The sequence below is a fragment of the Pan troglodytes genome, chromosome X (genome assembly GCF_028858775.2).
Source record: "Pan troglodytes isolate AG18354 chromosome X, NHGRI_mPanTro3-v2.0_pri, whole genome shotgun sequence".
Taxonomy (NCBI): domain Eukaryota; kingdom Metazoa; phylum Chordata; class Mammalia; order Primates; family Hominidae; genus Pan; species Pan troglodytes.
This window is the reverse complement of record NC_072421.2, coordinates 38,283,748-38,310,326: the sequence shown is the minus strand read 5'-3', so window position 1 is coordinate 38,310,326 and position 26,579 is coordinate 38,283,748. Positions and strand designations below refer to the sequence as shown.

The window sequence follows — 26,579 nt, the reverse complement described above, 5'->3', positions numbered from 1 at the left end:
CTAAGATACACAGGCTATATTCTAACTAGTGAATAAATTGAGGAATTACAGATATCTTACCTAATATTACAAATCTCACAGCATGGGCATTCCCAACTTGTTGAGAAAGACAGAACCTGCTTTAAAGATGAAACAGTCAATATGTACTTGGCCTCAACATTTTTTTAAAAAGTTGAGCTAAGATATCTTTTTCTTATTTCTCTCTAAATTGCAAGCCCCTTGAGGGCATCATTGTGTTTATTTTAGGGCTTAGTGGCACTTTACTTATAGTAAGTGCTGAATTACTATTATTTCAAGATATGTGTCTAATGATCCAAAAATGAGAAACAGATAAATCATTTAACAATAAAATTATAATTTTATTTTCCTTCCTTCCAAAATGCAAATTTCCAACATTCTAAAATGTTGTTTATCTGAAGAGCCTTTTCCAGCTCTGTTAAATCCATAGAAGCATTAGTCATTCTTATTATTGAACCAAGAATTCATCCATAACCCTGTAATGGCTTTTCTGATCTCCTGAGGGAAAATACTGCTAAAAATAGATACTCGCCTTTTTTTTTTTTTTTTTTTTTTTTTTTGGTGAGGAAGAAGTATGTACTTCAACATCCATCATCCTGGGAATATTAATAGTTTTACTCCTGGATATTTGTTCTCAGTTCTAACGTGATTTTGAAAGATAAAATATTTGGGTATAATGCTCATTTAATATAAGTCATATATGCATAAGACAAGTCTCTGACCATATTATGTGGTCCAAATATCCTTATTATACTTTAATGTAGAAAAAGCAAACAGCTTGTGTGGATGTTTGCTTTGTAAACAAACACACAAACATTGCATTCAGTCACCGGTCATGTCTCTTCTAACCTAGGAGCCTCTATTGAGCACTAAATTGTAGAGCTTGCTATATCATTTGAAAAGAAAATACTCACAGGCTTAAAAGTTTAAAACAAGATGAACCTTTATAGGAACTTCACTAAGGAAGGAAGGAGGAGCCCGGGGCTAGGTACCCCCACATTCCAGTTCCTTAGCAAATCAAAAGTACGGACTTCCTTTTATACCTGTATATATCCAATGTCTTCATCTGAATCTTCCTGAAAGCAGAGCCAGGTATGGAGCTCTCTGTGTGTGGCTCCCACTTTTCAAAGCTCGCATTCACCTAGGCACATTTTGGGTTTTAGGTACATAATTGAATCCTATCTCACCTTTCTTCCCCTCAGTGATTCTTCATAGTTTCTGGGTTACAATGGGCTCATTTTCCTGTTTGCCAGCATGTTTATAGATTTATTTATATATTTATAATTATTTTTTACATTTTCTAGAAACTGGGCATAAGACAAAAAAGCTTGCTTTATGGGATTAATCTACTATCATAAATTGAAATCTTGAATTTTCACTAACCCTGTGATAATGGACTAGACAGGTACTAAAATCTCTATCTTGAGTTTATTATAATCTCTGCTAATGAACCTATGAAAAAATTTTGGTTCAAGATGGCTGACTAGATACCTGCCCTCCCCAGAAAGACGAACTAGTGACAAGAGTGGATCCCAGGTATAGAAACTTATCCGGATCTTGCTCTTCTACATTAAAATATGAGTGCTAATCATCCGCCAACATATATTCTCTCTCTCTTCCTGCTGACAGAATTCCCAAGTTTTAGATGGCCACTCAGCTTGAGTCTACATATCCTAGCCTCCTTTGCAGATAGGTGCGGCCATGTGGGTAAATTCTAGTCAAAGAGATATAATGGAAACAATGGCGTGCTGTTAAATGTTTAACAACTAGCTTTCAGCTGGGGAAGTGGGAGCTAATTTGTAGCAAGTGTTGATCTCTGTGGTGTAAATATTCCCATCATGTGTAATTTCAAGCTACAATGCAAAGTTGGGAAGAGATTTCCACATCATTAGATAGTATTCCCATCATATAGATGACATAGATGCAAATAACCTCAATAGCCTAGATACAAGCATACCTCAAAAATATTGCATGTTCAATTCCAGACAACTGCAATAAAATGGTTATCACAATAATGTGAGTCATACAAATAAGTTTGTTTCCCAGCTCACATGAAAGTTATGTTTACATTATATTGTAGTCTAGTGAGTGTTCAATGGTGCCATGTCTTTAAAACACAACGCATGTACTGTAATTTAAAATACTTTATTGCTAAAAATGCTTACGATCATCTGAGCCTTTAGCAGGTCATAATCTTTTTGCTGGTAGAGGCTTTTGCCTCTACCAGTAGCTACTGACTGATCAGGGTGGTGGCTGCTGAAGGCTGGATTGGCTATGGCAATTTCTTTAAATAAGACAACAATAGAGCTTGTTGCTTTGACTGACTCTTCCTTTCATGAAAGATTTCTCTGTAGTATGTTGCTGTTTGATAACATTTTACTTGCAGCAGAACTCTTTCAAAATTGGAGTCAATCCTCTCAAACTCTGCTGCTGCTCTATCAACTAAGTTTATGTAATGTTTTAAATACTTTGTTATTATTTCAACAATGCTCACAGCATCTTCACCAGGACTAGAATCCATCTCAAGAAACCACACTTTTTGCTCATCCATAAGAAGCAACCATGATCTGTTAAAATTTTATCATGAGATTGCAACAATTCAGTAACATTCTCAGGCTTCACTTATAAATCTAGTTCTCTTGCTATTTCCACCACATCTGTAGTTGCTTCCTCAATTGAAGTCATGAGCCCATCAAAGTCATCCATAAGGGTTAGAATCAACTTCTCTCAAACTTCTGTCAATGTTGATGTTTTGACCTCCTCCAATAAATCATGAATGTCCTTAATAGCATCTAAAATGGTAAATCTTTTCCAGAAAGTTTTTGATTTACTTTGCCCAGATCTATTAGAGGACTTACTATGTATGGCAGCTATAGCCTTACTGAAATATATTTTTTAAATAATAAGACCTGAAAGTCAATTCATGGGCTGCAGAATGGATGTTGTGCTAACAGGCGTGAAAACAACATTAATCTTCTTGTGCATCTCCATCAGAGCTCTTGGGTGACCAGATGGATTGTCTATGAGCAGCGAGCAGTAATATTTTGAAAGGTATATATTTTTTCCTAAGCAGGAGGTCTCAATAGTGGGCTTAAAATAATTAGCAAACTAATAATTAGTAAACTAATATTAGTACATATTAGTAAAATAGCTGTAAACAGATGTCCTGTCATCCAGACTTTGTTGTTCCATTTATAGAGCACAGGCAGAGTCAATTTTACATAATTCTTATGGGCCCTGGGATTGTTGGAATGGTAAAAGAACTTTGGCTTCAACTTAAAGTCAGCAGCTGCATTAAACCCCAAACAATACAGTCTGTCCTTTGAAGCTTTGAAGCCAGGCATTTATTTCTCCTCTCTAGCTATGAAAGTCCTAGATGACATGTTTCTCCAATAGAAGGCTGTTTTACCTACATTGAAAATCTACTGTTTAGTGTAGTAACTTTTATCAATGATCTTAGCTGGATCTTCTGGATAACTTGCTTCAGCTTCTACATCATCACTTGCTGCTTCACCTTGCACTTTTATGTTATGGAGACAGCTTCTTTCCTTAAACCCCATGAGCCAACCAACTTCAAACTTTTCTTCTGCAGCTTCCTTTCCTCTCTCAGCCTTCATAGAATTTGAGTTAGAACCTTGTTCTGAATCAGGCTTTGACTTATGGAAATGTTATGGCTGGTTTGATTGTCTGTCCACTAAAACTTTCTCCGTATCTTCCTATCATTTGCATGTTCACAGGAGTAGCACTTTTAATTTCTTTCAAGAATTTTTCTTTTGCATTCACAACTTGACTGACACAAGAGACCTCGCTTTTAGCCTGTCTCAGTTTTTGACATGACTTCCTCGCTAAGCTTAATCATTTTTAGCTTTTGATTTTAAGTGAGGGACATGTGACTCCTTCTTTCATTTAAAAATTTAGAGGCCATTGTAGGGTTATTAATTGGCCTAATTTCAATATTGTTGGGTCTCAGGGAGTAGGGAGGCCCCAAGGATGGGGAGAGAGACAGGGGAATGGCCAGTTGGTGGAGCAGTCAGAACACAGGCACATTTATTAATTATGTTCGCTATTTTATATGAGCATGGTTCATGGCACCCCTAAACAATGACAATAGTACCATCAAAGATCACTGATTACAGATCACCATAATGAATATAATAATACTGAAAAGTTTGAAATACTGTGAGAATTGTCAAAATGTGACACAGAGACATAAAGTGAGCACAAGCTGTTGGAGAAATGGTGCTAGTAGACTTGGTCAACACAGGATTGTCACAAACCTTCAATTTGTGAAAAACATATCTGCAAAGTTCAACAAAGCAAAGCACAGGTCTGCCTGGCAATAGTAAAACATAGTAAAATAATTTTCAAAAGATGAGTTTTGAATATTTACCTTATTTTTAATATAATTTGTTTAATGATACATTATATACAAATTAATTTTTAGTAACGATTGTGTTTAACAACTGGATCACAAAATTGAAACTTTTTAACAAACGTTTCTTGTGAACTGGTACAAGCTGCTGCAAGTCAACTCTGGTACACCTGTGAATGAAATCTGTGTCTTACCCCTTCAGTGGCATATTAGATGCTATGTTTTGAGCTGGAAAAAGTAACTGCTTTGCTGTTTTGATTGTATTCTGGAGGAAAGTGGTATTCATGGATACTTGGGTGTTCAGAAGGTACACTGTGGCACAGACTGCTAATTGTCCCTAATACTCACTTTTTCTTTCTTTTCTTTTCTCCTTTTTCTTTTTTTTTTCCTTTTCCCTCCCTGCCTGCCTCCCTCCCTCCCTCCCTCCCTCCCTCCCTTCCTTCCTTCCTTCCTTCCTTCCTTCCTTCCTTCCTTCCTTTCCTTTTTAGTACAACAAATCTCCATTTTAAAACTGGGTAGCTAGGCACACAGCTAAAGGCCACTTTTTCCAGAGCCCCTGCAGTTAGGTGTGGCAACCACATTCTGGTCAAAGCAATGTGAACAGAAGTGGTCTGTGCAACTCTTGGGTCACATTCTTAAAAGGAAGATGAGTGACCTCTACTTATTTTTCTCCTTTTTTCTACATGGGTTAAAACAGATATGATGATGCTGAGTCACCTTTGACTTTGAGGATAAGAAAAACATCGTAGAGGATGTCAGAGCAACAAGAAGAACGAAATGAAAATCTCTTAGTGACTTTATGGACCAGAGCTTCTTTATCCTTTTGTCCTACTTAGCAGCTTGGACATTCATATAAAAGAGAAACAAATCGGGCCCGGTGCCATGGCTCAAGCCTGTAATCCCAGCAATTTGGGAGGGCAAGGCGGGCGGATCACGAGATCAGGAGATCGAGACCATCCTGGCTAACATGGTGAAACCCTGTCTCTGCTAAAAATATAAAAAATTGGCCGGGCGCAGTGGCTCACGCCTGTAATCTCAGCACTTTGGGAGGCTGAGGCGGGCGGATCACGAGGTCAGGAGATCGAGACCATCCTGGCTAACATGGTGAAACCCCATCTCTACTGAAAATACAAAAAATTAGCAGGGTGTGGTGGCAGACGCCTGTGGTCCCAGCTACTCGGGAGGCTGAGGCAGGAGAATGGCGTGAACCCGGGAGGCGGAGCTTGCAGTGAGCAGAGATCTCGCCACTGCACTCCAGCCTGGGCGACAGAGCGAGACACCCATCTCCAAAAAAAGAGAAACAAATCTTCCTTCTCGTTAAAGCCATTGTTATTTATTCTCTGCTAAAACGGCTAAAGCAATATACAGAAGCTGATAACAATAATTCCAGTTCTCTGAAATAAGACACTACCTAATGCTTTTGCTAAGAACCCTCCTCCTATTTCAGAAATAATTGATTATAAGTAATCAACTTACTGAAACATTTTATGGACCAATATAGTTTTTCTGTTGAAAGACATGGCCCCTATGCAATCTCATATTTCTTCCCAAAACATGTTTTAACTGTTTGATGGGTATAATTATGATAAAATTACTATTTGATATGTTATTGAAGGTTTTCAGATAGCATTATATCTCTGCATTTCATTTTGGGAAGTTTCAATATCTTCCAGCTCACTGATTCTTTTCTTGGCCATGTCCAGTATACTAATGAGATCATCAAAGGCATTTTTAAATTTCTATTACAGTGGTTTTGATCTCTAGCATTTTTAAAATTCTTTCTAAGAGTTCCCACTTCTCTACTTAAATTATGCAACCGTTCTTGAGTGTTGTCTGTTTTTATCTATTTTTTAATCTATTAGAACCCATAACATATTAATTATAGTTATTTTAAATCCACTGTCTGATAATTCTAAAATCTTTGTCAGAACCAGATCTGGATCTGATGTTTGTTTTGTTTCTACATTCTGTGATTTTTATTGCCTTTTAGAATGGCTTGAATTTTTTGTTAAAAGCCAGACATAATGTATCAGAAAATAGAAATTATGTCAAATAGGCCTTTAATGTAAATGTTCACGTTAACCTGGCTAGAAGTTGGTCTGTGTTTAATGTTTGCTGTAGCTATAGGTGTCTGAGGCTTCAAATTCCTCTAGTGTTTTTGTTTTTGCCTCCCCTGTTGACTTTGGGCTTCCGTAATACTCCTCAAAGAGTCTGCATCTTGCTGCTATTTCAGCTAAAATCCACTGCCATTTTACTAGACTCCTATTGGTGTGGTGGTAAGGTACTGGGGAGGGAAAGCATTCTACAAACTTATGATGAAATCTTCATCTTTTAATAGGCCTGTATCTTTGGGCTGTGACCATCACCAGTGTTTCCTGGCTTTGTTTTTCCCCTCTTGTGAGAGAGAAATGCTAGAAGGGAATGGAGTAGGAAAAATGCCCTTCCTTAACTTGGAATAAGATCCTGGTTAAAAGTCTTTTCCCCTGGAGATTAGGCCTTTGTCATATAGAATACCCTGGGCATATTTCAAGATGGTTGCTCTTCCTTTTACCCTACCAGAGCCACCAGGAGATCATGCTCAATTTTTTTCCCATAAGTATGTGGTGGGGATCCTAGAGGTAAATCTCAAGAAAATATGGATCCCCCCACCCCGCCATAAGACTGCATCCCAGAAGTTTCTTCCTTTCATTTTAGTCCACACTCTACCTCTAGCAATTTCTTATTATTGCCATTTAAGTATTCCTACCGTTTTATGGCTCTAGCTGCTTCTGCTCCTGGTTAACAGACCTCATCTGTGACTCCGTTAATTCACCCATCTCTCCAGATTTCAGGGTGATGGTTTGCCCTGTACTTCAGTTCTCTGATGGGTCCAAGAAAAAATCATTGATTTTCAGTTCACCTTTTCCTGTCATAAGGATGGGAGTGACAACTTTCCAAGCTCTTTACATGTTAGCGCTGAAATAAGAAGTCCAACAGCATGCTATCTTAACTTATAATATTATGTTTGTATACCATATTGAATTTAAATGGAAATTTTAAGTGAATTTTTAAATTTGAAACTTAGGGCTGGGCGCAGTGGCTCATGCCTGTAATCCCAACACTTTGGGAGGCCGAGGTGGGTAGATAACCTGAGATCAGGAGTTTGGAGACCAGCCTGTTCAACATGGCAAAACCCCGTCTCTACTAAAAATACAAAAATTAGCCGAGCGTGGTGGTGGAAGTCTGTAATCCCAGCTACTCAGGAGGCTAAGACAGGAGAATCACTGGAACCTGGAGGCGGAGGTTGCAGTGAGCCGAGATAGCGCCATTGCACAACAGCCTGGGTGACAAGAGTGAAATTCCATCTCAAAAAAAAAAAAAAAAAGAAAAGAAAAGAAAAAGAAACAGATTAGATCTGGCGAAAAGGATCATTTACTCCAGTAGTAGGAACTTTGGATTCCCTGGCAAGCTGTTCACATGAATTACAAATATCTGGATGTTGTAGGCAAAGTCTACCATCTCAGATCATGCCACATAGATGGGAACCTTCTGGGCTGGCTCTACTAAAACCACCAAATATGTACCTGGCTTATGTCAAAGGACATTCAGTGAATTTGAATTTTACCTTAAGCTAAGTGAATGAATTTCTAGTGATATGAGGGTAGACTCATGGTTTCCTAAAAATTTGAGCCTATTAGGATGGGGAAAGGGACAGGAAACTGAATGGGTGTTCAGAGTTTAGTGCCATAAAAATCAGTAGAGCCAAGGAAGAAGATATCCTATAGAAACCACCCAGACACCAAGAGGCTCTGACTTGCCGAGACTTCCATAGATGGGTGGCCACAGGGTAATATTATGGTTCCCAGAATAGTCTCAGACCACAGAAATTAGACTAAGGTTATGTACTCAGCAATGTGATCCTGAATTGGGGAAAATCTCACTCCAAAATGTTGCAGCTCTCTTGGAATAAGTAACCTGTGTTATTACTTCAATTCACTGTTGACTTGTATGACTTCACTTGTCCAGAACCCATGCATTCAATATTCTCTTCACAGCCATATGCCATGAGCACTGCTGGTTTCCCTTTCCCTGTCTCACAAATGATTCAAATCTATTTCCACCCACCTGCTACCTCTTGTACTCTGAGAGTGGGATATTTCCTCTAAAGAGAACCTGTCAGTGCTAATTATGGAGGAAAGCCTATGTGGCAATGTGTAGGTTTAAAAGACAAGAAAGTCCCCCACAGAGGTTCTGTGAAACACTGGATACACTGACAACTTAATAAAAAGCTTGATTCAGTGACAGTTTTAACACACTGGCATGGTAAGTATCATTAGAAGTAAAGTGACTTTCAAGGGAAAAAATGTTTTATGGAACTGTGTGAAGAGCTATGATTGATCTTAAATTTCCTCTGTTTCATGGCTCCTGAAGTGGTACATCAAAGAACAACTGGTACGGGATTTGTATTTCTCCTCAGGTCTCACACCTGGTAACAGCTTCTTTGTGGCATTGGGGAGTGTCATTGTTTGTGAAACTCATTCATCCAGAGAAAACAGGCTGAGTGTTCTGCTTTCTTTCTCTTCCAAACCAACATTCATATAGAGCTAACTTGGAGGGTGAGTAAGAGGAAAGGCAAAAAGAAGCAGGGAGAGGATGAGCCATGTGGACATAGTTGGATGTGTGTGTGCTCTGGATTGGGGCAAACACAGTCAGGGGAACATTTGGTAGGCACAGCTTTGAGAAAAACAGGCTTGATGTTGTTTGTTTCAGACATGTGAAGGATCGTTGGATTTACAAAAAAATTTTTCTCTCTCTTTTATCGTTCTCATGGAAATAGTAGGAAGCTATTACTGTGTGCTCGAGCTTCACCAGTGTTCTAAAAATTTGCCTGATAAATCAGGCACATGGTAGCCAAACAATGTAATGATGAGTTTGTACTTTATTACGTGGCTTGGGAGATGATGAAAAAATTATTATTAAACAAGTGTCAAGAGCTCAATATGCATAGTATCTACTAGGGTTAGCAATTCAACCTGAAAAAGAAAAAAACCTATACAAAATTCTAAATGAGGTATGTCTATCCATGTTTATCACTGTTACCACCGACATTTCAAATAATCCAATCTGACTAATCTAAAAGAAGCCACTTAGTCAAGCTCTAAACATTTATGCTTATTTTCATGAAGTATATATAATAGTCAGACTTTCTATGGCCATGAATTACAATAATGACTCAAGAAAATAAACAATGTGATGGATTCCTCCCACCAAGAGGAATCTAACCACCTTGTGAATCTAACCACCTTATGAATTGCTTTGCCCAAAATACAAAAGAAGTAATGTTGTTCCAATTCTGAGCCTAGGTGGCAAGAAATCTTGCTTACTTCTGCTTTGTCTCTTGGATTCTTTCCTTTGTATAAGTCTAGGCTAGCCTGGTGAAAGATGATAGAGCAGGAGGAGCAGAGCTTAGTCATCCCAGCTGAGGCTAACCTAGACCAGCCAGCCACCAGCTGACTCACCAGCTGAACATAGATATGTGAATGAGCCAAGCTAAAATCAGCTGAGTGCAGCCGAAATTAGCAAGACTCCAATCACCCAGTTAACCAACAGACTTCTGAAAAATTATAGATGGTTGTTGCTTTAAGTCATTACATTTTGAATTGGTTTATTACAAAGAAATCGGTAATTGATACGTCAGTGAATATTAACTTTCTCTGGGAACTGCTGCCCGATTTAAGTCATTCTAATTTCTTTTGGGGTTTAAGAATGTGCAACAGGACATGTTTTCATTCTGATGTAATCTTCAGAAGAGGATATGGTTTATTATAGACTAACTTTTTACTTTACTAAAACCCCAAGTCCCTCTATCATCTTAAGAAATGTCAATATCCATATGGAAGATCCTTTCTAGTTTGATGTTTTCTTGACCTTCTGAATTCCAAGAAACTTAAACCCTATGACTCTTCAACAACCATTTCTTCTTGCCTAAATTGCTTCACACCAGAAATTATAATCTCCAACATCTGTTAGCCTCCTCGCATGTCTCATCACATCTGATTTTCAAATTTATTTAGTTTCTATCCTTGGTTCCTTTATTTTTTGCAACATGTCAGCTCCTGTTGGTCTCACTTATATGATAGACACTAATCATTGGCTCACTTAACTCCAACATCAAACCTCTCTTCCTGGGCCTCCCTCTATTATAGTGGCTAGAATATTAAAGCTTTGAAGTTCTGGTCTTCTTTGCAACAAGAGATGCAATGTGATACACTTTTGTCCGAAGAGGTTAAGGGGAGATTTAATGGAAAACTGCCCTCCCAAAGTAACACTTCGTTAAGAGAAAGCTTTTGATCCTTTCCTCCTCCTTTCTGCCTGGAACTCATATGGGATGATGCCCTTGTTCAGCAGCTATATTGCAACAACAAAAATAAAAGCCATGCAAAAAGGATGAGGAAGAAGAATGATATATTGATGTTACTGTGGAGTCAAAACACGACCCTAAGCCCCTTCTTCAGGATTTTTGTTGTATGAGAAAAATAATTTCTTATTTAACCTATCACATATGGTAAGGTTTTCTGTTGCTCACGAATGTACTGTAAAGTTATATTGATACAATGTCCTTCCCTATTTGTTCCTTCTGGATTTTTGTTTTGTTTTGTTTTTGAGATGGAGTCTCACTCTTTCTCACAGGCTGGAGTCCAGTGGCTTGATCTTAGCTCACTGCAACCTCTACCTCCTGGGTTCAAGTGATTCTCCTGCCTCAGCCTCCTGAGTAGCTGGGATTACAGATGCGTGCCACCACACCTGGCTAATTTTTTTTTTAAATTATACTTTTAGTTCTAGGGTACATGTGCACAACGTGCAGGTTTCTTACATATGTATACATGTGCCATGTTGGTGTGCTGCACCCATTAACTCATCATTTACATTAGGTATATCTCCTAATGCTTTCCCTCCCCCCTCCCCCCACCCCACGACAGGCCCCGGTGTGTGATGTTCCCCTTCCTGTGTCCAAGTGTTCTCATTGTTCAATTCCCACCTATGAGTCAGAACATGCGGTGTTTGGTTTTTTGTCCTTGCAATAGTTTGCTGAGAATGATGCTTTCCAGCTTCATCCATGTCCTTACAAAGGACATGAACTCATCCTTTTTTATGGCTGCATAGTATTCCATGGTGTATATGTGCCATATTTTCTTAATCCAGTCTATCATTGTTGGACATTTGGGTTGGTTCCAAGTCTTTGTGAATAGTGCCGCAATAAACATACGTGTGCATGTGTCTTTATAGAAGCATGATTTATAATCCTTTGGGTATATACCCAGTAATGGGATGGCAGGGTCAAATGGTATTTCTAGTTCTAGATCCTTGAGGAATCGCCACACTGTCTTCCACAATGGTTGAACTACTTTACAGTCCCACCAAGAGTGTAAAAAAAATATGGAACACTTCACGAATTTGCATGTCATCCTTGCACAGGGGCCATGCTAATCTTCTCTGTATCGTTCCAATTTTACTATATGTGCTGCCGAAGCGAGCACACACCTGGCTAATTTTTGTATTTTTAGTAGAGACAGGTTTCACCATGTTGATCAGGCTAGTCTCGAACTCCTGACCTTGTGATCCACCCGCCTGGGCCTCCCAAAGTCCTGGGATTACAGGCGTGAGCTACCGTGCCCACCTGTTCCTTCTATATTTATTAACTCTTGCCTTCTATCACACTATCCTGAAATATTTCAAATTAGAATCTCTGCAATCGCCCATCTTCTCTTAGACTTGAATTATAAAGTCCTTCTAGAGAAATCATACAAGCATGCATTTTTACCACTACAAATTTATCATTCCCAGCTTTAGTATGTCCTCAATACTAGAGTAAATCTTCCCTGTCTTCACTTAGTAACAGCTATTAATGTTTATCATTCTTCTTACTCTTTGCAATGTGACTTTGCAGAATGCCCTACCCAATATCACTTTGTACTTTATATAGAGGCCATAATATGGGAACTCCATTTCACTTTTCTTCTCCCACTCCCTTCTTTCCTGAAAACTTATCTTTATCTATTCCCATCCTTATTTTTACATTCCCAGTTCAGTGGAGAAATACCCCTTCTTCTAAGCAAAGCTAATTCCTTTTTCTGTGCCCTAGTGTTCATTGCCTTCTACCTGCTCAGAGATCACTCTGCCTAAGTCGTTCCTTCTTCTGTTTGTTCGACTACTCTCTCTTTGCTGGTTTTGTCTCCTAAGCATATAAATGTACTTATATCTCCACAATCTTGAAACAACACACTTTCTCTTTATTCATACCCATCTACCTATCGCCCTCTACCTCTCCACATTGCGTTTAGTCTGTCTCCACAAAACAGTAGATTATTCTATTTTTACACTCTTCAAATCTTCTGCAGTTGTGGTTTCAAACCCACTACTCCATTAAATTTGCCCTAATTAAGGTAAGCAGAATCCTTATAATTACCCAATTAAATGTGCTCTTTTCAATCTTTATCTCATTTTCTTTCTTTGTCATTCACTCTCTTTTTGAAAACTCTGTGTATTAGTCAACTATTGCTGCATAACAAACCACCCCAAAACTCAGTGACTAACGAAAAGCAATGGTTTATTATTACAAAACAAGTCTGTGGGTTAGGTGGGGGTTGTTTGATCTAGGCTGGGCTCAGCTGAGAATAACTTATTCTGCTATGGGCAGTGACCTACCCAGGTTTGTCCTTCTCATGGCAGAGACATAAGAGTACAGGACAAATTGTGCAAGCTGCTTTTCAAACCTCTGTTTTTGTCATATTTCCTGGCATTTCACTGGCTAAAGTATGCCGTATGATTGAGCCTAGAGTCAGAGTAGAAGAGCACTGAAAATGTACAGGACAATGGGAATGAATATAGGGAGGGGTAAAAATTAGCCATTAATGCAATTTACCTACTCTATTACCTTTTTTGTTTCTCTCTCTCTCTCTGTGTGTGTGCGTGTGTGTGTGTGTGTATGTGTGCGTGTGATCACTTCTTCTATAATTGTTCTTATCTATCTTTTAAGGACTCTTCTACTGCCCATCCCATCCCTTGGATATGAGCGTTTCCTAATATGTCAGCCTCTATGTTTGTTTTTCTCTCTGCATACTCCTCCTGGGTGATCTAACTACCCCCTATATATTAAGGATTCTCAAATTTATATCTCCATATATACCCTTCTTTAGACAAATTGAAGCATTTGTAATTTTCCACACGTGCTTTTTCATGCCTCTATGCCTTCATGCATTCTGTTACTTTTTCCTGGCAGTTCCACCTTCCTTACCCTCATTCACATCTACAGCTTCTCCAAGAATCAGCCCAGTTGAAGCATCAGTTTCTCTTTTCTCCTCTTACTTCAAAGACCAGGCCAGTGTTAGAACATAACAGGCTATCAACAAACATTTATTGAAATAATTATTTAAAATAAAAGTAGCATGCATTTCATTTTGTTCCAAAATTTTAAACAAGTCATAGTCTGTTGGGCAAAGACATAACACCAAAATTTGTTTTAGACTACTAAGATGAAAGGTGACATGCAACCAGATTTTATGCTGCTCTTTTCCTCCTACTCCTCTTCAAGAAAGATTCACAACATGATACATACTAGCTGGGAGTGAATGATTCATTTTATTTGAACCTGAAATATAACCTCTAAATGATAGACCTTAAATAGTTGTTTTCCCACTTAGTGGATGGCATTGCTTCCTGGAGTTGACCTTTTGTACTTTCACTTTCATTTTATATGTAAATGGCTGAATGTATTTTTGGTGGGTGATATGGCTTGGCTGTGTCCCCACCCAAATATCATCTTGAATGGTAGTTCCCATAATCCCCATGTGTCATAGGAGGGACTCAGTGGGAAGTGATTTCATCATGGGGGTGGTTTCCCCCATGCTGTTCTCATGATAGTGAGTGAATTCTCACAAGATCTGATGGTTTTATAAGCGTCATATGATATATAAGCATCATATATGGCGGATCCACTGGCAGCTTGCACCATGCTGTGTGGCATTTCCCCTGCTTGCACTCATTCTCTCTCCTTCCACCCAGGGAAGAAGTGCCCTCTGCCAGGATTGTAAGTTTCCTGAGACCTCCCCAGCTATATGGAACTGCGAGTCAATTAAACTTCTTTTCTTATTAATTACCCAGTCTTGGGCATTTCTTTATAGTGGCATGAGAATGGATTAATACAGTAAATTAGTACTGCAGGGAGTGGAGTGCTGCATTAAGTATACCCAAAAATGTGGAAGTGACTTTGGAGGGCTCAGAAGACAGAAAGATGTGAGAAAGTTTGGAACTTCCTGGAGACTTGTTGAATGGTTTTGACCAGAATGCTGATAGTGATATGGACAATGAAGTCCAGGCTGAGGTGGTCTGAGATGGAGAAGAGGAACTTCTTGAGAACTGGAGCAAAGGTAACTCTTGCTATGCTTTACTAAAGAGACTGGCAGCATTTTGCCCCTGCCCTAGGGATCTGTGAAACTAAACTAGAGAGACATGATGTAGGGTATCTGGTGGAAGAAATTCGTAAGCAGCAAAGCATTCACGAGGAAGCAGAGCATAAAAGTTTTAAAAATTTGCAGCCTGCTGATGCGATACAAAAGAAAACCCCATTTTCTGAGGAGAAATTCAAGCTGGCTGCAGAAATTTGCATAAGTAATGAGGAGCCCAATGTTAATCACCAAGACAATGAGGAAAATGTCTCCAGGGCATGTCAGAGACCTTCATGGCAGGCCCTCCCATCACAGGCCTGGAGGCCTAGGAGGGAAAAGTCATTTTCTGGGCCAGGTCCAGGACCCCCCTGCTCTGTGCAGCCTTGGTACTAGGTGCCCTGTGTCTCAGCTGCTCCAGCCATGGCTAAAAGGGGCCAAGGTACAGCTCACGCCATTGCTTCAGAGGGTGCAAGCCCCAAGCCTTGCAGCTTCTATGTGGTGTTGGTCTTGTGGGTGCACAGAAGAAAAGAATTGAGATTTGGGAACCTCCATCTAGATTTCAGAGGTTGTATGAAACACCTGCATGTCCGGGCAGAAGTCTGCTGCAGGGGCAGAGCCCTCATGGAGAGCCTCTGCTAGGGCAGTGCAGAAGGGAAATGTGGGGTCAGAGCCCCCACACAGAGTCCCCACTGGGGCACTGCCTAGTGGAGCTGTGAGAAGAAAGCCAGCATCCTCCAGACCCCAGAATGGTAGCTCCACTGACACGTCATGCCATGCACCTGGAAAACCCACAGACACTCAATGCCAGCCTGTGAAAGCAGCCGGGGGTTGGGGGGTGGAGGCTTAGTACCCTGCAAAGCCACAGGCGTGGAGTTGCCCAAGGCCATGGGAGTCCACCTCTTGCATCAGCATGATCTAGATACGAGTCAAAGGAGAACATTTTGGAACTTTAAGGTTTAATGACTGCCCTATTGGATTTCGGACTTGCATGGGCCCTGTAACCCCTTTGTTTTGGCCAATTTCTCCCATTTGGAACAGGTGTATTTATTTGCCTAATGCCTGTACCTCCATTGTATCTAGGAAGCGACTAACTTGCTTTTGATTTTGCAGGCTCATATGTGAAAGGAACTCGCCTTGTCTCAGATAAGACTTTGGACTTGGACTTTTGAGTTAATGCTGGAGTGAGTTAAGACTTTGGGGGACTGTTGGGAAAGCATGATTGTGTTTTGATATGTGAGGACATGAGATTTGGGAGGGGCCGGGGTGAAATGATATGGTTTGGTTGTGTCCCAACCCAAATCTCATCTTGAATTTTAGTTCCCATAATCCCCACTTATCATGGGAGGGACCAGGTAGGAAGTGATTGGATCATGGGGGTGGTTTCCCCCATGCTGTTCTCATGACAGTGAGTGGGTTCTCAGGAGATCTGATGGTTTTATAAGTGTCTGGCATTTCCCCTGCTTGTACTTATTCTCTCTCCTGCTGCCCTGTGAGGAGGTGCATTCCACCACGGTTATAAGTTTCCTGAGGCCTCCCCAGCTATGTTGAACTGTGAATCAATTAAGCCTCTTTTCTTTATAAATTACCCAATCTCAGACAGTTCTTTGTAGCAGTGTGAGAACAAGCTAATACAGTGGGGAAAGCACACTATGTTCAACCATGTCATTGGTATTTAGCATATATTATGCAGTGCACCATTAAATTTGATAGAATAAGTAAGCATAATTCTATCAAAACATTTTCTTATGCAGCTTTTCCTTATCAAGTTGAGTGTTATTGCCTACCTTTCTGATAAGTAATTTACTGTGAAATTTACACATTAGCAGTCTCTGGGTAACAGGGCATAGTATGAATGCCATAAACTGGACAACTGGATGAGGACATAGACTCTGTGTTGAGTTAGAAATAAACAAGCAACTACAGATAAATCTTCTAATACTGCCACTGATTTGTTGATCAAAGACTACCTATCAGTATAGACCATCATAAGGGACCTCAATAAAACCAAAATTATTACAATTGAACTTTATTTTTTAAAAATTTTACCATTTTTTTTTAAAGAGTCTTGCTGTGTTGCCCAGGTTGGAGTGCAGTGTCATGATCTTGGCTCACTGCAATCTCCACCTCCCAGGTTCAAGCAATTCTCATGCCTCAGCCTCCTGAGTAGCTGGGATTACAGGTGTGTGCCACCACACCCATGTAATTTTTGTATTTTTAGTAGAGACGGAGTTTTGCCATGTTGGCCAGGCTGGTCTCAAACTCCTGGCCTCAAGTGATCCACCTGCCTCAGCCTCCCAAAGTGCTGGGATTACACATGGGACAAACCACACCCCACTGCAATTGAACTTTAAAACACTTTGTGTTCTATAATACCAGTTTGCCTCACCATACACCCCTCTTAGCTCTCATTCATTAATTTAAAAACAAAAAGATTTATTGAATCACGCATAGATCTTTGCACTAGAAATACAATGGGGAGCAGGATAGACCAGTTCCCTGCTTCTTATGGGGTTTACATTTGAGTAAGAGATACAAGATAAGCAGTTTGGCAGTTACAATAAACACTGGAAGGAGTGGGATTAAAAGCAAAGGAGAAAGAAGAAAAATGTCATTCCATGGTCTGCGAATAAGATAGAAGGAACAAATGTCAAAGAACCTGTGGAAGAATTACCACTCTGTTATAAGGGAAGCAAATAATAGCTAGGCATGCAAGTGTGTTCTTTCATTCAATGACAAGAAGTTAAAGGAGCCCTCAAATGATGGATCCAGTTTCTTGCTAAAGTGGGAAGCAATATGTTGATAGTGACAGGAATGCTCTGGAGTCAGAGAGGTGGAGAGTGGGAAAATGTTTGAAATGGCTGTGGTGGAGAACCAAAGCTGAACAGATCAGAGAATCATCAGAGGTTTCCCCTCCTGCTCTGAGAACCCCACTGTGGATGCAGACCACAGAGTTACAGAGCCCTAGTCTGTTCATTGAGAGACATTTTCAACCAGCCTAGATTTAGGTGGAGAAAAGTCAATGAATTGGATCAATTCAAGAGTTTAGCTGGGTTAATTTTTTAACCAACAAAGAATCAGAGAAAGATTACAGCTTTCTTCACTTTGTGACAATTCCTGAAAGAAATAGCCAAAAACCAAATGCCGAAATCACTCCAGGAGAGATTATCCTAGTTAAAAGCCCTCAGTGAGGGCCTCATACAAATTTAAACACAATCCCACCACACTGACCTGATGTCCTCACTATAATGACTGACGATCTCTTGGCTCCAAATACCCCCATTCTATCAAACATTAACTCAGAGTAATATGGAGATAAGACCATGTGGATAGAAAACCCTTTGTAAACAGTTTTTATTGTTCTCCAAGTCTTTGTCTGTGTTTAGAAGGAGAAAACTGAGACTTGAATGTTTCAATCAGTGCCTATTTCTAATTTTTATACCTTGAAACAGCCCACTAGGAATGAGAAATGTGTATAATCATGTTGCTTCAGCACCTTGTTCAACATCTACATCATCCATGTCTTTACCTAAGGAGAATAGAATATAATTATGATTGTTACAAGGAGAAAACTATCCACAATCCCTTAATGTCAACTGAGGTCAATCTATATATGTTTATATTTGATTATGCTTTTGAAAACCAGGGCTGCATCATGGGTTGAATAAGTATACATGATTGGTGCTGATGCTTGGCAAATACTCTATTATGTGTAAAACCATGACACAAATGCTCATTTTGTTCATATTCAATGTTTTTTCCCTCCCTGTACAAAGGTCACTTTGTTTTAAAATTAACTACTTTAAAAGTCCTCATCTGGCTTATGAATAAATACTTAAAATGTGCTTTGACTATGAAGAAGGTCATTAGCATATGCACTTTGACAATGAATGATTCCCTGTGATAAAGCTGCAGATTTTTGATGAACAAAATGGCTATACCTAATGAAGCCATTTTATGCTAGTAAATACATTACTCCAGCTCTTCAAAAACACCAGGAAATATCTTTTGTGAGACATGGTTTAGAAGGATCACAGAAATTAAGAGCTGAGTATAACTAAATGGATCTCCTTGCATGTGTTCTTTCCCTGAAACAGTACTGAACTGATTCATGCAGTACATGTGCTTTTCTTATCCAGTTCATATGCCCCTTCAGTGCAATAAAGCATTATAATAAACAACAGGGTCAGATTATGTACCCTGTATCAAAAGGTCAGCATTCTTTCCACTAAAAGACAGACACTAAATAAAAAACAGATTTTTTCTCTGTGAGGGAAGGAAATATTCTCAGTTTGATATTTGTTTAAAGATTGTAATATGAGGATGAGGTGGGGCATAAATGAGCCACAACACTAGTAGAATTTTTAGTTAAATAAATGGTTAAAAAATCACAACCTTCACTAGAAATGGTAGGCACAAGAGGGACCAAAACACACAAAAAAACTAAGTTTTCCAAACCTTAGCCAAAAACATTCTTATTGTGATTACGCAGGCAGAGCATGCCTGAGGCACAAATGTAATTTCATCTTTACATGAACAAATACTAAAGCATAATAAAATTGTATGGCAGAAACAAGGGCAGGAGGAAAAAAAAAAGAAGGGATATAAGATGTCTCATATAGAATCTATGAACGTCTGGAGAAAAGGGATCAACCTATATGGAAAAGTCTTATTTCCTATTTTTCCTTGGTGCCTGCTTATTTCCCCCTGCCCAGTATGTTTATCATGGCACTGTACTCTAGGATTTGTACTCAGTTGTCCCTATTCACTCATACTCACAACCCCATATATGAAAAAGCCAGGAAAGATATCAAGTCAAAATCATGGAACCTGATAATAACGTCCCCCAGCTGATAATACAAAGCTTCTTGTACCACTCTCCTGGCTACAATGCCCACAGTAGGATATAAAAGAGGCACCAAGAAGAAGAGGAATCCTCACTCCTGCTTAGATGTTGGCTTCAAAAATATTTTATGTTCATCCAGATGCAGTGGCTCATGCTTGTAATCCCAGCACTTTGGGAGGGCGAAGTGGGCAGATCACTTGAGGTCAGGAGTTCAAGACCAGCCTGGCCAGCATGGCAAAATCCCAACTCTACTAAAAATACAAAAATTAACCGGGTGGGTGGTGCACACCTGTAGTCCCAGCTACTCTGGAGGATGAGGCAGGAGAATCACTTGAACCTGGGAGGCAGAGGTTGCAGTGAGCTGAGATCACACCACTGCACTCCAGCCTGGATGACAGAGAGAAACCTTGTCTCAAAAAAAAAAAAAAAAAAAAAAAAAAAAATATATATATATATATATATATATACTTCATGTTCAATCATCCAACTTTCTGACCCCTACTCTCTTTGCTTCCATCTCACTTTTTCTAGAACCTTCACCCCAGTAATTATCTGACACCATTTTGACCTACAGTTCAATGATCCTATCACTTTTTCGCTGTCCATCACTACTTACCGAGCTTAGAATCCACAAGCTATCAGACCAATCACTCCCCTGAAAATGCCTTTGAAGGCCATGATTCTCTCTTCCTCAGTCAAAATCACTTGGAAAAGCCCCAATCCGGGTTAACCCTACTCTTCTCCATATGCTTCCAAGAGCTGAACATGGCCAGAGGCTGCAACATCTATGATAGGTTTCATTTTAAATTATGACCACAAAACGCAATTGAGTTGCCTGAGATTTTACCATATTTTTCTAATTTATTTCCTTCCCCACACTCTGAGAAAATCCATCGTCCTCTCTCATGTAACGTCAAACTTCAAATCTAACTTCTAATGTAACTTTCAAATTCTTGTCTAACTTCTTTACATTATTTGAGTGATTGTCTAAATGTCATTTTCCCAGAGAACTCTTCCCTCTTCACCTTATCTATAGTATCCTCACCCTAGTCACTCTCTATTCCCTTACTTTTCTGACGTCTTCTTTATAACACTTACAGCTACCTCGTCATGTGTGTGTATACACACACACACACACACACACACACATATATATATACACACACACATATATATATAATGTAAGAGTTAAAGAAAGAGGAAAGAAACATGAAACACAGATTGGCACTTAAAGACACCTTTACTTTAGATAAAATATGAGAGGGGTTTCTGGCCAATTTTGGTCAGGAGCACTTTCTCTTACAGACTAAGAGAATATATTTGTTTTAGGGTGAGGGGGCTTATCACTAGCTTGGAATGTTTCAGTGTGAGGGAGAGGATTTATGGCAGGGTTGGAATGTCTCTGGGAGGAGGGGAGTTTATTTTGGGACAGACATCTTTCCGGCTGGAGGGAGGTTATCTTGAGGCTGGCATCTTTCCGGCCAAAGGGAGGTGATCTCGGAGCTAGCATGTCTCTCGTCGGGGAGGAGTTTGGAATGTTTCTGGTTGGAGATGTTATTTGTGGTTTGTGGTCTTGCTGACCTTAGCCATTAGGCTGATGCCCTTTGGATTTAGGCAGTTTTTTATTAAGTGAACTTTAGAATGAAGGGCTTGCCCAAGATGGTGATGTTCCTGCTGTCATATAATACACATTATGTACATATCATATGTATATATGATATATATATCTATATATGACAAATATATGTGATATATATATGATATATATATAGTGTTTGTGTATTGTCTGCCTTTCCTAATAGATCATAAACTCCATAGAGATGGGCAATCTTTCTTGTTCATTCCCATCTTCTAATACAGGATTTCTTAACCTCAGCATTATTGACATTTTATGGCAAATAACTTACTGTAGGGGACTGTCATGTGCATTGTCGGAAGTTTGGCAGCATCCATGGCCTCTAACTACTATAAGCCAGTAGGTCTCACCCTACTTATGACAATCAAAATGTCTCCAGGCATTGCCAAATCTCCCTGGGGTGGAGGTGGGGGCAATGGTAAAAACCTGCCCTGGTTAAGGACTACCTCTCTAACACAATGTTTGGCAATAGAGAGTGCTAAGTAAACCTTTGTTGAATGAATGAATGAATAAATGACAAATCCATAGGACACAAAAACATTCCCAAGAAGTAGCAGAATGTATTGTTCTAACATCCAGCAGAACTATGTTTAAGCCTGTCCAGCAAAAGTGAATTTACCTTGTTGTAATGACATCTGAAGGGGAAAAAAAGATTTTGCACCAAGGGTTCTCAACCCTGACTGACTACATGTCATAATCACCCACCTGGGGAAGCTTCTGAAAAACTACTGATGCCAGTTTTGATTCCAGAACAATTAAATCAGAATCTCAAGGGGGTGGGGTCTAGCACAGAAATTTTTTTAACACCTCATCCTGTGCTTCTGATTTGCAGCCAGTGTTAAAATCCTATTCCTTTCAATTCTCCAAAGACTAGTATTACAGCATAGCAATCCTCATTGTCAATACATTTCTCCTCAAATATCTACATTAGTGATCAATTCCTTGGAAATGAAAGAAAGGATATCTCAGCACAGTAACTTCCCGCTCCATTTATATCTTCTATTCCCTGCCCCATTGTAGATCTATATTCATCCTAAGTAAGGTAATTTAAAAATTAGTGTTCTATTTTTGATAATTAGTTCTGGTAATTAAAAAAATGTATTACCTTGCAATTTTCTTTTGTAATAATGGCTTGTACTATGAAAGAAAACTCATTTTGCCATACTGGGACCAGATATTACAAAGGTTTTGAAATAGTACTACGTGTGAGTCTTGACTACAGTGCCTTACATACTAGAAACAAAAGAATGATAGAAGAAGTTGCCTACAACAGAGCCTGTAGGGAAGCAGAGTTTGCATTTTAAATTACAGAGTTCTATGAACACTTATATCATGGCCTACTAGTGACAACATTAATAACTGATCTTAAGTATCTTATTCAAATCCACAAAGTTTTTCACTCCCAAAATGGTACCTTGTAACTCGATCAATAAACTCTGGTTCTCAAAGATGAATCGTTTTGAAGCAAAATAAATACTTTCCAATTCCCGGAACGTTTTCTTATGGGAGTATATGTTTCTCTATGGTTTGAAATTGAAGGACTGCCAGCTACAAAACAAATAGACAAATTATCTATCACCATATTACAATCATTATTCTTAAAAGTAATGATTAAATTCCTCAAGCAAGATAATCTATTTCACTTAAAGTACTTTTTGTACATCAAAAGAATGTGTTCTGCAGTTGTTGTATTCAGAGTTCTACACATATCAATTATAAAATGTGTTAATCATATTGCTCACATTTCCTTTATCTTTTCTAATGTACTTTTTGCTAGCTTATTCTGTCATCTATTGAGAGGAGCATTAAAATCTTCCATACAACTGTGAATTTATCTTTTTCATCTTTTAACTGTATTCATTTTTATTTCCCATATTTAAGTGCATAACACTTTGGACTCTTTTGTCCACCCAGTGAATTGACTCTTACCATTATGAAATGTGTCTCTTTTCCTCTAGTAATGTCTTTTGCCTTAAAACCTACTTTATCTGCTATTAAAACATATATGCCAGCATTAAATAATGCTTCATTTGGCATCCTTTTACTTTAAATTTTTCTGCATCCTTGATATTTTTATGTGACTTTTATAATCAGCATATAGGTGGAGTGTGTTTTGTTCTGTCCTTGGTTATTTAAGTGGAATGTATGATCTATTTATATTTATTATAAATCAGATATATTTGGAGTTAAATCTATCATTTTATTATTTTTACATATTTATCTCGCTTTTACTATGTTCTTTTTTTCTCTCCTTCTTTGCCTTCTTTTGGGTTAACTGAATATTGTTAAAATTCTATTTCTCTACTCTGTTAGCTTGGTAATTATACACTGAAAAAAAATTTTTTCATTTTGTGCATTTTACTCTATACAAAAATGCATTCTTGATTTATCAAAGTATAATATTACTTGATACCTTACCCATTTCTTGAACAACAAAAGGACATTTGAACACTTTAACTCAATTTAGCCTCCTCTCAATTTATATGCTACTGTTATCCTGTATTTGAATTTGGCATATACTTTAAACTCCACAGATATTATTATCATTGTTTTATAGAGTTCATAATCATTAAATGTAGCCCTGTAATTACTCTTCATTTCTTCCTACATCACCCAAACTTCTATCTAAAATTAGTTTGTATTTTGCCAAAAGTATAAATTTTTGTATTTCTTGGAATGTACTGCTGGTAACTAATTTCTAATTTCATTTATATTTGCCTAAATTTTTGTTATTTCGTCTTTATTTTTGAAGGGTTTTTTGCTGTATAGACATTCTAAGTTCCGAGTATTTTCTTTCAGTGTTTTGAAGGTGTCAAAATACATTGTCTAGGATGCCCACTTTCACCACTCCTATTCAACATATTACTGAAAGTCCTAGCCAGAGCAATTAGGCAAGATAAAGGAACAAAAGGCATCCAAATTGGAAAAGAAGAAGTCAAATTGTTCCTCTCTGAAGATGACATGATCTTATATCTAGAAAGCCCTAAAGATTTAGGAGAAGCAAGACAGCAATGGAGCAATCACTTTCTAGAGATATTTGCATGACAAGAAAACCAGGTGCTAATAGTCAAGACAATGGGGAAAAAAGGCATTTCAGAGATCTTTGAGGCAGCCTCTCCCATCACAGGTTCAGAGACCCAGGAGGAAAGAATGGTTCCTGGGCCAGGCTGGAGGCCTCATTACCCTGCACAGCTTCAGGACACTGCTCCCCACATCCCAACTGCCCAAACTCCTGCTTTGGCTCAAAGGGTTTTAAGTACAGCTTGGGCCACAAGCTCCAGAGGGTGCAAGCCATAAACCTAGGCAGTTGCCATGTGGTGTTAAGCCTGCAGGCATGCAGAGTGCAAGAGTTAAGGAGGCTTGGCAGCCTTCACCCAGATTTCAGAGGATGTATGGAAAAGCCTAGGAATCCAGGCAGAAGCCTGCTGCATGGTCAGAGACCCTACAGAGAACCTGTACTAGGAAAGTGAGGAGGGGAAATGTGGGATTGGAGACCCCACACAGAGTCCCCACTGGGGAACTGCCTTGTGGAGCTGTGGGAAGCAGACCACCATCCTCCAGACCCCAGAATGGAAGACCCATTAACAGCTTGCAACTTCAGTGTGGAAAATCCATGGGGGCAGAGCTGCCCAAGGCCTTGGGAACCCACGTCTTGCATCAGTGTGCTCTGGATTGTGGGACATGGAGTCAAAGGAGATTATTCTGGAGTTTTAAGATTTAATGAGTGCCCTGCTTTGTTTCAGACTTGAATGGGGCTCATCTTTCTTTTGGCTGATTTCTCCCTTTTGGAACAGGAATGTTTACCCAATGCCTGTACTTCCATTGTATCTTGGAAGTAAATAACTAATTTTTGATTTTACAGGCTCATAGGTGGAAGATACTTGTCTTGTCTCAGATGAGACTTTGAACTTGGGACTTTTTTGAGTGATGCTGAAAGGAGTTGAGGCTTTTAGGGGACTACTGGCGGGGATAACTGTATTTTGCAATGTGAGAAAAACATGAGATTTGAGGGGCCAAGGGTAAAATGATACAGTTTGGATGTTGTCCACTCTAAATCTCATGTTGAACTGTAATCCCCAATGTTGTATATGGGGCCTGGTGGAAAATGTTTGCATCATGGGGGCAGATCTCTCATGGCTTGGTGCTGTCCTCAGGATAGTGTGTGAATTCACATGAGATCTGTTTGTTTAAAAGTGTATGCCACCTCCCTCTCATTTTGCTCTGCTCTGGCCATGTGATGTGCCTGCTCCTGCTTCACCTTCCACCATGAGTAAAAGCTCCCTGAGGCTTCCCCAGAAACCAAGCAGATCCCAGCATCATGCCTTGTACAGCCTCTGGAACTACGAGCCAATTAAAACCTCTTTTGTTTATAAATTACCCAGCCTCAGCCTCAGGTATTTCTTTTCTTTCTTTTTTTTTTTTTTTTGAGACAGAGTTTCGCTCTTGTTGCCCAGGCTGGAGTGCAATGGCACAATCTTGGCTCACTGCAACCTCCGCCTCCTAGGTTCAAGCGATTCTCCTGCCTCAGCCTCCCGAGTAGCTGGGATTACAGGCATGCATCACCATGCTCAGCTAATTTTGTATTTTTTAGTAGAGACGGGGTTTCTCCATGTTGGTCAGGCTGGTCTCGAACTCCCGACCTCAGGTGATCAGCCCACCTTGGCCTCCCAAAGTGCTGGGATTACAGGCATGAGCCACTGCGCTCCCCCAGGTATTTTTTATAGCAATGCAAAAACGGCCCAAACACCAACACAATGAGAAGATAAATGTGCAAGGTGATGGGCATCCTAAATCTCCTGATTTGATCATGACACACTTTATGCATTTCTCAAAATGTCACTGTGCACCCCATAAATCTGTACAATTACTGGGTATCAATTTAAAAATACATTGTCTTTGAGTTTCCACTGTTTCTATGAGAAGTCAGATTTGAATCTTCTTGTCTCACTTTTGAAGGTAATTTGTCTTTTTGGGTGAGGCAGTGATACTTTACAATTTTTCTCTTTCCTTTGGTTTTCAGACATTTTATTGTGAGGTGCAAAAATACAGTTTTTATTCATTTTGCTTGGGGATCATAGGGATTCTTGGACCTGTGGCTTAAGATCTATGCTAAGTATTCTGTTTGTCTCTGCCCATACACAGTCCACACTCCTTCGTGCTTTGGGAAACTGACCTATATGGATTACAGTCGTTCCTATGCCCTCTAGTTTCCAGTTGGGTTCAGCTAATGAGAAACAGCAATAAGAGATTAGAGGGAAGGAGAAAGGGTCAGGATAATTATTCCCC

General features: G+C 39.3%; 1 non-coding gene across 1 annotated transcript; it reads right to left on the bottom strand.

The window, feature by feature from the left end:
- Positions 1-11,800: 11,800 nt before the first annotated feature.
- Positions 11,801-11,907, bottom strand: LOC112207113 (U6 spliceosomal RNA). The gene has a single exon (XR_002941584.1). It is a non-coding gene; the product is annotated as a U6 spliceosomal RNA (small nuclear RNA).
- Between the last annotated feature and the right edge of the window lie 14,672 nt (positions 11,908-26,579).